This window comes from Sorex araneus, chromosome 5, assembly GCF_027595985.1.
Source record: "Sorex araneus isolate mSorAra2 chromosome 5, mSorAra2.pri, whole genome shotgun sequence".
Lineage (NCBI taxonomy): Eukaryota > Metazoa > Chordata > Mammalia > Eulipotyphla > Soricidae > Sorex > Sorex araneus.
In genome coordinates this window covers 104112192-104122287 of record NC_073306.1, presented here as the reverse complement: position 1 = coordinate 104122287, position 10096 = coordinate 104112192, and the positions used below count along the sequence as shown (strand labels likewise).

At 43.3% G+C, this 10096-nt stretch overlaps 1 non-coding gene across 1 annotated transcript; it reads left to right on the top strand.

Moving 5' to 3' along the window:
• The first annotated feature begins 687 nt into the window (after positions 1 to 687).
• On the top strand, positions 688 to 818 carry LOC129405338 (small nucleolar RNA SNORA72). The gene has a single exon (XR_008630504.1). It is a non-coding gene; the product is annotated as a small nucleolar RNA SNORA72 (small nucleolar RNA).
• Positions 819 to 10096: the final 9278 nt, after the last annotated feature.

Sequence of the window (10096 nt, the reverse complement as noted above, 5' to 3'; positions counted from 1 at the left end):
GCGGTGCTCAGGGGACCATATGGGATGCTGGGAATCGAACCGGGTCGGCCTCGTGCAAGGCAAACGCCCTACCCGCTATGCTATTGCTCCAGCCCCTGGCCCAGTATTTTTAAAACAGCATGAAATGCTGCAGAGAACCAGCACCATCTTGCTTCAAGTTGATGAGTCTTAAAGATTTGGGGCTGGAGAGATAGCACAGCGAGTAGGGCGTTTGCCTTGCACGCGGCCGGCCCGGGTTCAAATCCCAGCATCCCATATGGTCCTCTGAGCATGGCCAGGGGTGATTCCTGAGTGCAGAGCCAGGAGTAACCCCTGTGCATCGCCAGGTGTGACCCAAAAAGCCAAAAAAAAAAAAAAAAAAAAAGATTTGTGTCTCCCTTTTTTTTTTTTTTTTTTTGCTTTTTGGGTCACACCTGGCAATGCACAGGGGTCATTCCTGGCTCATGCACTCAGGAATTACCCCTGGCGGTGCTCAGGGGGACCATATGGGATGCTGGGATTCGAACCCGGGTCGGCCGCGTGCAAGGCAAACGCCCTACCCGCTGTGCTATCTCTCCAGCCCCAATGTGTCTCCCTTTTTCTTACAGCTCTCAAATGATCTTCATTTCCCACTAGTGATTTAACTTAAAATAAAATGTTGCAGTAAAACGTTTCTGAATGCTTTGATGACATTAAAAAAGAAAAAGACTGCGAATATTCTCACAGCTCTGCTTTTGTAATAATCAGGACATGCTAAACATTCATTATAATAAGATCATGCATGTGTCCCCTAGTTCTTTACCTACCTAGGTCTGGTCTTAGAAACGCTGCTAGATAAGGGGCTGAAGCAATTGTACAGCAGATAGGGCACTTACCTTGCATGCAGTCAAGCCTGGTTTAATCCCCGGCATCTCACATGGTCCCCCAAGCTCTGCTACAGAATCAGGAGTAACTCTTGAGCATTGTTAGGTGTACCCCCACCACAAAAAAAAAAAAAAGGAAGGAAGAGAGGGAGGCAGAGCAGGGCAACAGTACGTTGAGTAGGGTGCTTGCCTTGCATATGGTAAACCTGGGTTCAATCTCCGGCACCCCCTGGTTGTCCCCCAAGCCCCACAAGGAGTGATCCCTAAACACAGAGCCAAGAGTTAGCCCTAAACACCACTAGGTATGTGCCCAAAACAAGTAAATCATCATTATAATCATCATCAGGGGGCCGGAGTGATAACACGGTGGGGAGGGCTCAATCCTCAGCATCCGATATGGTTCCCAGAGCACCGCCAGGAATAACTCCTGACTGCAGAGCCAGGAAGAACGTCTTAGCATCGCCAGGTGTGACCCCCCTGCCCAAAAAAAATAAACAAAACAAAACTTTGGACTACAGTGATAGCATAGTGGGTAGGGCCTTGCATGTGGCCGACCCAAGTTCCTCTGTCCCTCTCAGAGACCCTGGCAAGCTACCCGTGGCATATTCGATATGCCAAAAACAGTGATAACAAGTCTCACAATGGAAACGTTACTGGTGCCCACGCGAGCAAATTGATGAACAACAGGAGAACAGTGCTACAGTGTTAATCATCATCATCATCATCACAATAATAATAAAAGAAACAGGAACCAGAGAAATAGTGTGGGCTTAGAGTGCCTACTTTGCAAGCATACTGTAATGGGTTCAAATTCCAGTGTCCTTCATGATCAAAGTAGCACCAGCTGTGCCCCTTACACCCAATACACAACAACAAAAGGAAATACCACACCCCAAATAAGTCATTCTTGATGGGCCTAAGTAAGACTTAATCCCTAACCCAGTTGCAGCTTCAGTCTCTCCTAAAAAATGGAATTTGCAGGGAGGGGCATTCCACTTGGTGCTCAGGGCCACTTCGAATGCAAGACCAGCACCTTCATTCACCACTGTTCTATCTGACCCCTCCAAACATGGAATTTTAAAATAATGAATCTTTTTTTCTGTTCGGTTTTTTGGTTTTGGAGCCACACCTGCCGATGCTCAGGCGTTACTCCTGGTTCTGCATTCAGGAATTACTCCTACTCCTGGTGGTGTTTGGGAAGACGATATGGGATGCCCAGGATTGAACTCTGGTCGACTGCATGCTAAGGCAAGCACCCTGCCCTCTGTACTATCTCCCAGACCCCTACACGAATGAATCTTGTGTCCTAGTCAGCGTCATTCAGGTATTTATCTACTGGAAAGACCCCACAGCTTTAGGAAAGGTGACTTTGCACAATAATCTTTTCCTACTATTCTTTTAAACTATAAAAACCTTGTGATGCAATGCGTCTCTATTTTCTACTTGGGTTGCTATCAAGATTTAGGAATTATTTAATAAAACCAATTAGATCTCTACATTTATTCAGATGAATTTTGCTTTTCAACTGCTCATTGAATTCCGACAGGTTCAAATTAGTGACTTACCCAATGATATAAAATTAGTAAATAGGCATGCTAGGTTTTGACTCTAGGTCTGTTTGGCTATAAGCCCAGTACTTACTTTAGCTGCTTACCGTAACAAGTAGCTAAATGTCTACGGAGTGACATCTAATATTGGTAATAGTAGAAATAGACAGAGTAACCCACAGTAATTACATAGGTTATTTTGGGTTTCCCTAAGTTCACAGCCTTAACCACCAAGAGATTCAAGCTAAAATGGGAGTTGCTATTGTTAGTGCCTCTTTTCTACTCTGAGGTATTTGCCAAGAGCTATTCACAAAACAAACTGGGCTGGAACAGGCTATTTGAAGGAGGCGGAGAAGAGCCCTGAAGTTGCAGGCTCTAACTCCTTGGATTTTGAACCAAGCTGACCAATTCCTACCGCATGAGCCAGGAAAAAGAGTGCCAAGTTAGACAGGAGTCAGGCATTCTATTCAACATAGTGCAAACAGAGAGCAGGCCAAGGAAAGTTGAATTTCAGGGCAGTTTTTTTTTTTGTTTTTTTTTTGTTTGTTTTTGCAGTAAGTTGACACCTGGGATAGTCAAAGACAGAAAAGCAATAATTTAACTGACTTTGCACTAGGTTAGTGTTTCTGAAAGAAAGAGAATCCCACATGTTCTTAGACTAAGTGTCTGTTGGTTCTTTAGCAGGACTGTGTTTTTCCACCCTTAATTGTTGTAATTGTTTTTTTTTTTCACTGAATAATTTATTTGGGGATGGAGTGATAGTACAGTGGGTAGAGTGCTTGCTTTGCATGCGGCCAACCTGGGTTCAATCCCCAGCACCCCATATGGTCGCCAGAGTCCCCCCAGGAATAATCCCTGAGTGCAGAACTAGGAGGAAGCCATCAGCACTGCCAGGTGTGGTCCCCAAACCCAAACCAAAACAATACCAAAAATGTATTTAGGCCCAGGAAGATGACTCAAGAGGACATACTTTACTCACAGAAGGCCAGGATTAGACCTCTGACACCTCAGGAAGCAGCACTCAGCATCAGCTGGAAGAAGCTCCAAGAGCTTCTGGGTGTAGCCACAAAACAAAAACCTAAAACCATAAGCAAATAAATAAATAAATTGCTCATTTGTGCTGAAGGGAAACTTTTTTCACCTCTATTTTCTTTCCAGTCATTTCATTTCAGATCAGGGTGATATTAAATCAAATCTTTTTCAGTGATTATATTCCCCATCCCCAATAATGGTGACCTCAAGCTTCCAGCTTCACCTCTTATTCTACCTCTTTGATGCAAAATTCTGATCCATTTGGACTTTAATGTGAACAGAATAGACTTGCATTGGTAAGGGAGGAAAGAATTCTAAGATCTTAGATGATAAGATTCGATTACCCCTAAATCATGGACCAGGAGAGGGATACTTAAGAACTAAGTGGTAAAGGAAGGAAATGAAGTCAAAAGGCAGACATTCACAGTTTGAGTTTTCTAAGAGAGGTGAGCCTTTGGCCTCCTTTTAAAAGTGTTTTCCACAGTTGCCAAGATTCCTAAGTTCCTGGTTACTCTATCCAGTCCCTCTGTGTTCCCGGCTGACTTTCCATCTAAGCAACACTGACTGGCACAGGACACCTTTCACTGACTGTTCCAGAAAGCCTTGTAAAGGTGTCAGAGAAGGAGACATCAAGTAGTAGGGAACAAGAAAAACAAGAATTTAACACATTGAGTCTTCTACTTTTACTGAACACTTTTCTTCTGCAAATCTCTTTTCACAAGTCATTGTTATTCACTGTATCACTGTATCACTGTCATCAATTTGCATGGGCGAGCGCCAGTAACGTCTGCATTCACCCTTGCCCTGAGATTTTAGCAGCCTCTCTTTACTTGTTCTCCCAGTGGTGCTGCACTGGAGGCTCTTTCAGGGTCAGGGGAATGAGACCCATCATTGTTACTGTATTTGGCATATTGAATACGCCATGAAGAACTTGCCAGGCTTGTTATTACTATTATTATTATTATTATTTCAAGACACACCTCGTGGTGGTGCATAGGGCCACTCCTGCCTCCTTGCTCAAGGGTCCTTCCCGACACGGGTTCCAGCTCTCTCAGCTATCTCACTGAGCCCCTTTTCACAAGTTTTTATATTCTGTACCCTTCAAGGAAACTGAAAACAAAAAAAACATTTAAAAAAAAAGAGGTTGAATCTCCCTCAGAACTACTTAGGCATGTGATTAAAAATAAAATAAAATGAAGAAGGAAAGAAAAACTGACACCTTATACCCTCTTACTGATATGTTTATGTCATGTCACGTACTGTTGACATTCAGTTTAGAAGCAACAGGAGTTAGAATGATGTAACCTCAGAGCTAGGACATCAGGACAAAGGCCAAAGAATGTTCACAGCATATGTGGCTGCTGACTAGACTTCAGCTTATGCCAGGCAACTTAGCTTATTTCATGCTGAATTCTCCCTTGCCAGTTCTAATATTCCCGAGATTCTGACTCTTCCCAGTGTGACTGCCATGTTCATCATGCTCTTTTTCCAGTTCTTGGGGGAAGGGAACAAAGTAGTTGAGGAAAAAAGATCAATTCAATATTATTTTAATCTCAGCATTGAAATAATTTTTAGAACTCCTGACAATTTCACAGTGTCACAGAATAAATACCCCACTTGATTAAATTATATTACTGACCTACTGGGCAACTACAATTGTATAAATAATTCAAAACTTTCTTGCATAAGTGCAAATTTCACTTTTGGTTGGAGGCTACATTCCGTGGTTCTCAGGTTTACTCCTAGCTCTGCACTCAGGGATTATTCCTAGTGGGTTCAGGGGACCATATGGGTTGTGGGGATCAAACCCAGGTTGACAGCATGCAAGGCAAGCATCCTACCCATTGTAGTATTGCTCTGGTCACCAAATTTCATATAATTATGACATTTCTCTATTATCAAAACCTTCAAATTATCAGTATATATACCAATCGCCCACCAATAGTACATCTATAATATACAAAGCCTGTGTTTGGTAGTTAGCCTTCCCCATATTTTTCTCCACATATTTGTTTGTTAAAAATTTTAAGTAAGGGCTGGAGAGATAGCACAGCGGGTAGGGCGTTTGCCTTGCACGCGGCCGACCCGGGTTCAAATCCCAGCATCCCATATGGTCCCCTGAGCATGGCCAGGGGTGATTCCTGAGTGCAGAGCCAGGAGTAACCCCTGTGCATCGCCAGGTGTGACCCAAAAAGCAAAAAAAAAAAAAAAAATTAAGTAAATTAAGAATATTTTACCTCTCTCTGCATCAATATTCATCTCTGAAAATTCAGAGAATTTTCCCTATTTTGCTACTTTACCCCATTAATACATAATAAAATTAACATTAACTACTTAACATTAATCTTTACCATAAAATTTTACCCAGTGTCCCCTAAGTGCCAGAATGCAGGTCAAGATCCAGTCACAGTCCACACCTTGTTTTGGAAGGAGAGAAGCCCCTTCCCAATGAGTGCGTAGAGGGTCTGGAGACCCCTACCAGTAATTGTCTAAGGACTGAGGATGTATTGCTCACCAGGGTGTATATGGCTCTCTACTCCCAGGGTTGTTCTGGGGTTGACGCTCAGGGGATCATGGGGTGGCAGGAATAGAACCCAAAACCTCACACATGCAAAGCATGTACTCAGCCACTTGAATTGTCTCTCTGAACCCCACACATCCTTTTCAGTCACTGTTCAGCAAGGGGTGCACTCCTTTCTGATGCTTTCACACACCTCACTGTGATGTGGCAGGAAATCACTTATGGCACTGGTAAGCACAACAGCACAGCTGCCAGGAAAGTGCTTTGTGCATGTGAAGATACTGAGGATTTGAACTAGAATGAACTCCCTCACAGAGGGCTTATAAATCACTGCATCATTCCGGTAAGCCCTGAGACAGGATAATCTCATGGATGTAATGTAGTACATCCCTATGAGTGTTTTCTCTTTCCTTCTTTTCTCCTTTTTCTTTCCTTTTTGTTTTTCTTCTTTTCTTCTCTTTTCCTTTTTTCTAGCCTCTTCTTCCCCTTTCTTTTCTTCTTTTCTCTTTCTACCTTTTCTTCCCTTTTCTTTCTTTTTCCTCTCTTCTTTTTGATGAATTATTTGGTTTTGTTCTTGAGTTGTGTGAGTTCTTTATATGCATGGATATTAACCTTAGTCAAATGCATGTTATACAAATATTTCTCTTTAGTAAGGTGTCTTTTTGCTTTAAAGATAGTTTCTTTTGTTGTGTAGAAGTTCTAGTTTAATGTAATCCTGTTTGTTTTTGTTTTTGTTTTCTTTGTTGATGGAGTCAAATCACTGAAGACATCACTGAAGCCAATTTATGGTATATGAAATTCCTACTTTTATTTTTTTCTTTTTGGCTTACACCCGGCAATGCACAGTGGTTACTCCTCATGCACTCAGGAATTACTCCTGGTGGTGCTTGGGGGGCCATATGGGATGCTGGGAATCGACCCTGGGTTGGCTGCATGCAAGGCAAATGCTCTACCCACTGTGCTATTCCTCTGGCCTCACCAACTGTTTAATTTTGAGTTGAGTTTTGTGCTTAGTGTGAAACAGTGATCCAATTTCATTCTTTTGCATGTGTTCATCTATTTTAGTTGATGCTTTTGCTGCAAATCCAGTCTTAATTAGACTAAATCATATGTGAACTACAACTGAAAATGCTTAATTAGAAATTGCATTTTCCTTCAACTGATAGCAAGTTCCATGACAAAAAAATTCATAAGATATAAAACAAATATAAAATAAATCTAGAGAAACGCAGCATTTGGGAGAAAGAAAAAATTACTTCCATCTCCACCTCCAGGCCTTACTCCTGATGTCTGCTCAAAAATGAATTCTGACAGTGCCGGGGGAACAAGAGTTAGTGCTTGGGATTTGAACCAGGTCAACCACAGTCAAGGCAAGGATCTTGTTTTCTGTACTATCTCTTTGGACCAGGAAAAAAATTGAACTAAATTATCCATGCTTAAGGAATCTACATAGATATGGAATCTATAGCCAGTGGTGCAAAATAGGAACATGTATCCTGAGAGGGATAGGAATTTGGGACTTCAAGGAGAGAGAAGGGCACTCTCATGATGAAGAGACAAGAACACATACATATAAGGACCACGGTAGCACTATCATCCCGTTGTTCATCAATTTGCTCCATAAGGACCATATGCTCCGTAATTAGATGTTTGCCCTGACACATAGGTAGGTTTCTCCAATAGTAAAGTTAGTTCATGTAGAACCCAGTTCTTTACGTTTTCATTCTTCTAGGTAGCAAGGGGAGTGGTAACAGTTCCTTGGGACTGCAGGCTCTCCATTGACCTCAGCTTGAAGTAATCCACATACCAAACTGCCATGTCTTAGGGAGGACTACCTGGCCACCCTGGGAAGTCTGATCATTCAGTAAGCCAGGCTTGTATGGCAGACTCCTTAGTAGGCATGCAAGCTCTTGCCCCATTGTATAAGCTTCTCTCCTTCCAAAACAATGTGTGGACTGTGACTGGATCTTGACCTGCTATAATTCTGGCACTTAGGGGACACTGGGTAAAATTACTATTTTACTTTTTCTTTTACTTGTATTGGTGTGATTGGAAGGAGGAATGAGTACATTGTCAAGAACATTATCATGAAACTGAAAAGCATCATGATGAACAAAGTTTGATTGAGAAGGACAACCATCGGATCTCACCCATTTACGAAATAGCTGTAGCATATCATTGTTCATCAATTTGCTCCAGCGGGCACCGGTAACGTCTCCATTGTGAGACTTGTTTCTGTTTTTGGCATCTCAAATACACCAGGGGGAGCTTGTCAGGCTCTGCCATGCAGGTGGAATATTCTTGGCAGCTTGTTGGGCTCTCCGAGAGGGACGGAGGAATCGAACCCAGGTCGGCCGTATGCAAAGCAAACACCCTACCTGCTGTGCTGTCATTCCAGCCCAGGGGTGTAGGAGAACATGGGGTTTGGTTTGTTCTTTTAGCCTTGCCTTAGGGAACATAGTTTACCTTAAAGCAATGTCCTTTCTGTATGGACACAGGAAGACAATATTGTGCTTGTAACTTGGGAGTTGATTGACTCCAATAATATTTACTCCTGGGCATCTGCTTTCTTAACTCAAGTTGCCCTCAATTCCTAGCACCCCAAAAGCAGGATCCCAACGAGGGACAGGAAGGATCCAGGGCAAGCGGTGAGTTATGTGCTACCCTGGCATCGAAATGGGCCAGGCCAAAGTGCCACAATACTCAACTATAAGTTGAGGGCATGATCATGGACAATGCTGTCATGATCCAAAAGTAACATCGAGATTAGGATCCTGCTGGGGTTAGGAAGATTAACCTGGCCTGAGGACTGTGGTCTGGAGATGCCCTCAGGAAAAACCGAACTTTATATCACTTACTGTGCTCATACAGAATGACATTGCTAGAAATATTAGAAGTAGATTTACTATAACTATTTAAGTAGATTACTACCTCACACCCTGACACACCCTTGTTTGGACCCCCACCCTTGAGTGGATCTCCTTAGATGAGATTTCCTTAGATGAGATTTTGTTAATCTCCTCGAGAAATGGTTTTACCCTTCTTTGTTGATTTGTTGATGTTAAACCCACCTTTGTGTCACCACCCTATGTAATTTGCTATATAAACTAAGACTGTGGGGCACTGAGGGGAGATAGAAGAGACGGGGGTGGGGGGAGGGGGAGAAAGAAGACAAGGGAGACAGAGGAAGAAGGAGACAGAAGAGGGAGATAGATGAAGAAGACAGAGAGATAGAAGAGACAGAGAGGCAGAAGAAGAAGACAGAGGAAGAAGACAGGAAGAAGACTCAGAAGCAGAGGCAGAGAGACAGGCGCAGAGAGACAGACAGAAGAGAGCACAGTGGCACACACATAAGCAGAGCACAAAGTGAAAGAAGTGAGAGCGAGCAGGACAGAAAGGGGAATATTAGAAGATCCAGAGAGAGATCGAGAACGGGGAGGAAGCAACGAGAGAGACGGGAGTGTATAGAGAGGAGTTTGGAATAAACTGCGATTGAGACCAACCAGCTTGGCTCCGTTCCTTCCTTTGCCTGCCTCATCATCGCCATCAACCTCCCCGGGGTGGGGGAAGCGGCTGGAGACTTCCGAACATGGGCAGCGGGAGAGATAGAGCCCCACTGAGCCCCCTCCTCTCTTCTTTTTTGTGTTTTTACACAAGGGGAAAAGAAAATATAGAGGGTTGGTGAGATAGTACAGCAGGTAAGGTACTTGCCTTGCACACAACACACTAGGATTCCAGCCTCCGGCCTACCGGGAATGATTCCTGAACTTGGAGTAACCCCTGAGCACCATAGGGTATGGCCCCAAAACTAAAACAACACAAAAACAAAGAAAAAATATTGAACAATAATCAACCCTTGACCTGGGACTCCAATATGTATCTCAAATCCTGGGGGGAGGGAATAATGAAGCAACCAGAGGTCACTTAGGAACAGTGGTGGAGGGTCTAGGGCACTTTAGTAGTGGGAGGCAGTACAGTAACTTTGTATAGCAATACCTTTTAAGGGGCTGGAGAGACAGGAGAGCTTGTAGGCCCTTTCTTTGCAAGGCACCTTCAAGAAGTTATCTGGAGCTCAGAGCCAGCGATAAACTTTGAGCGCTGACAGGTGTGACCTCTTCCCCAGAATAGTTTGGCACTAGTGTAACCATCTAACC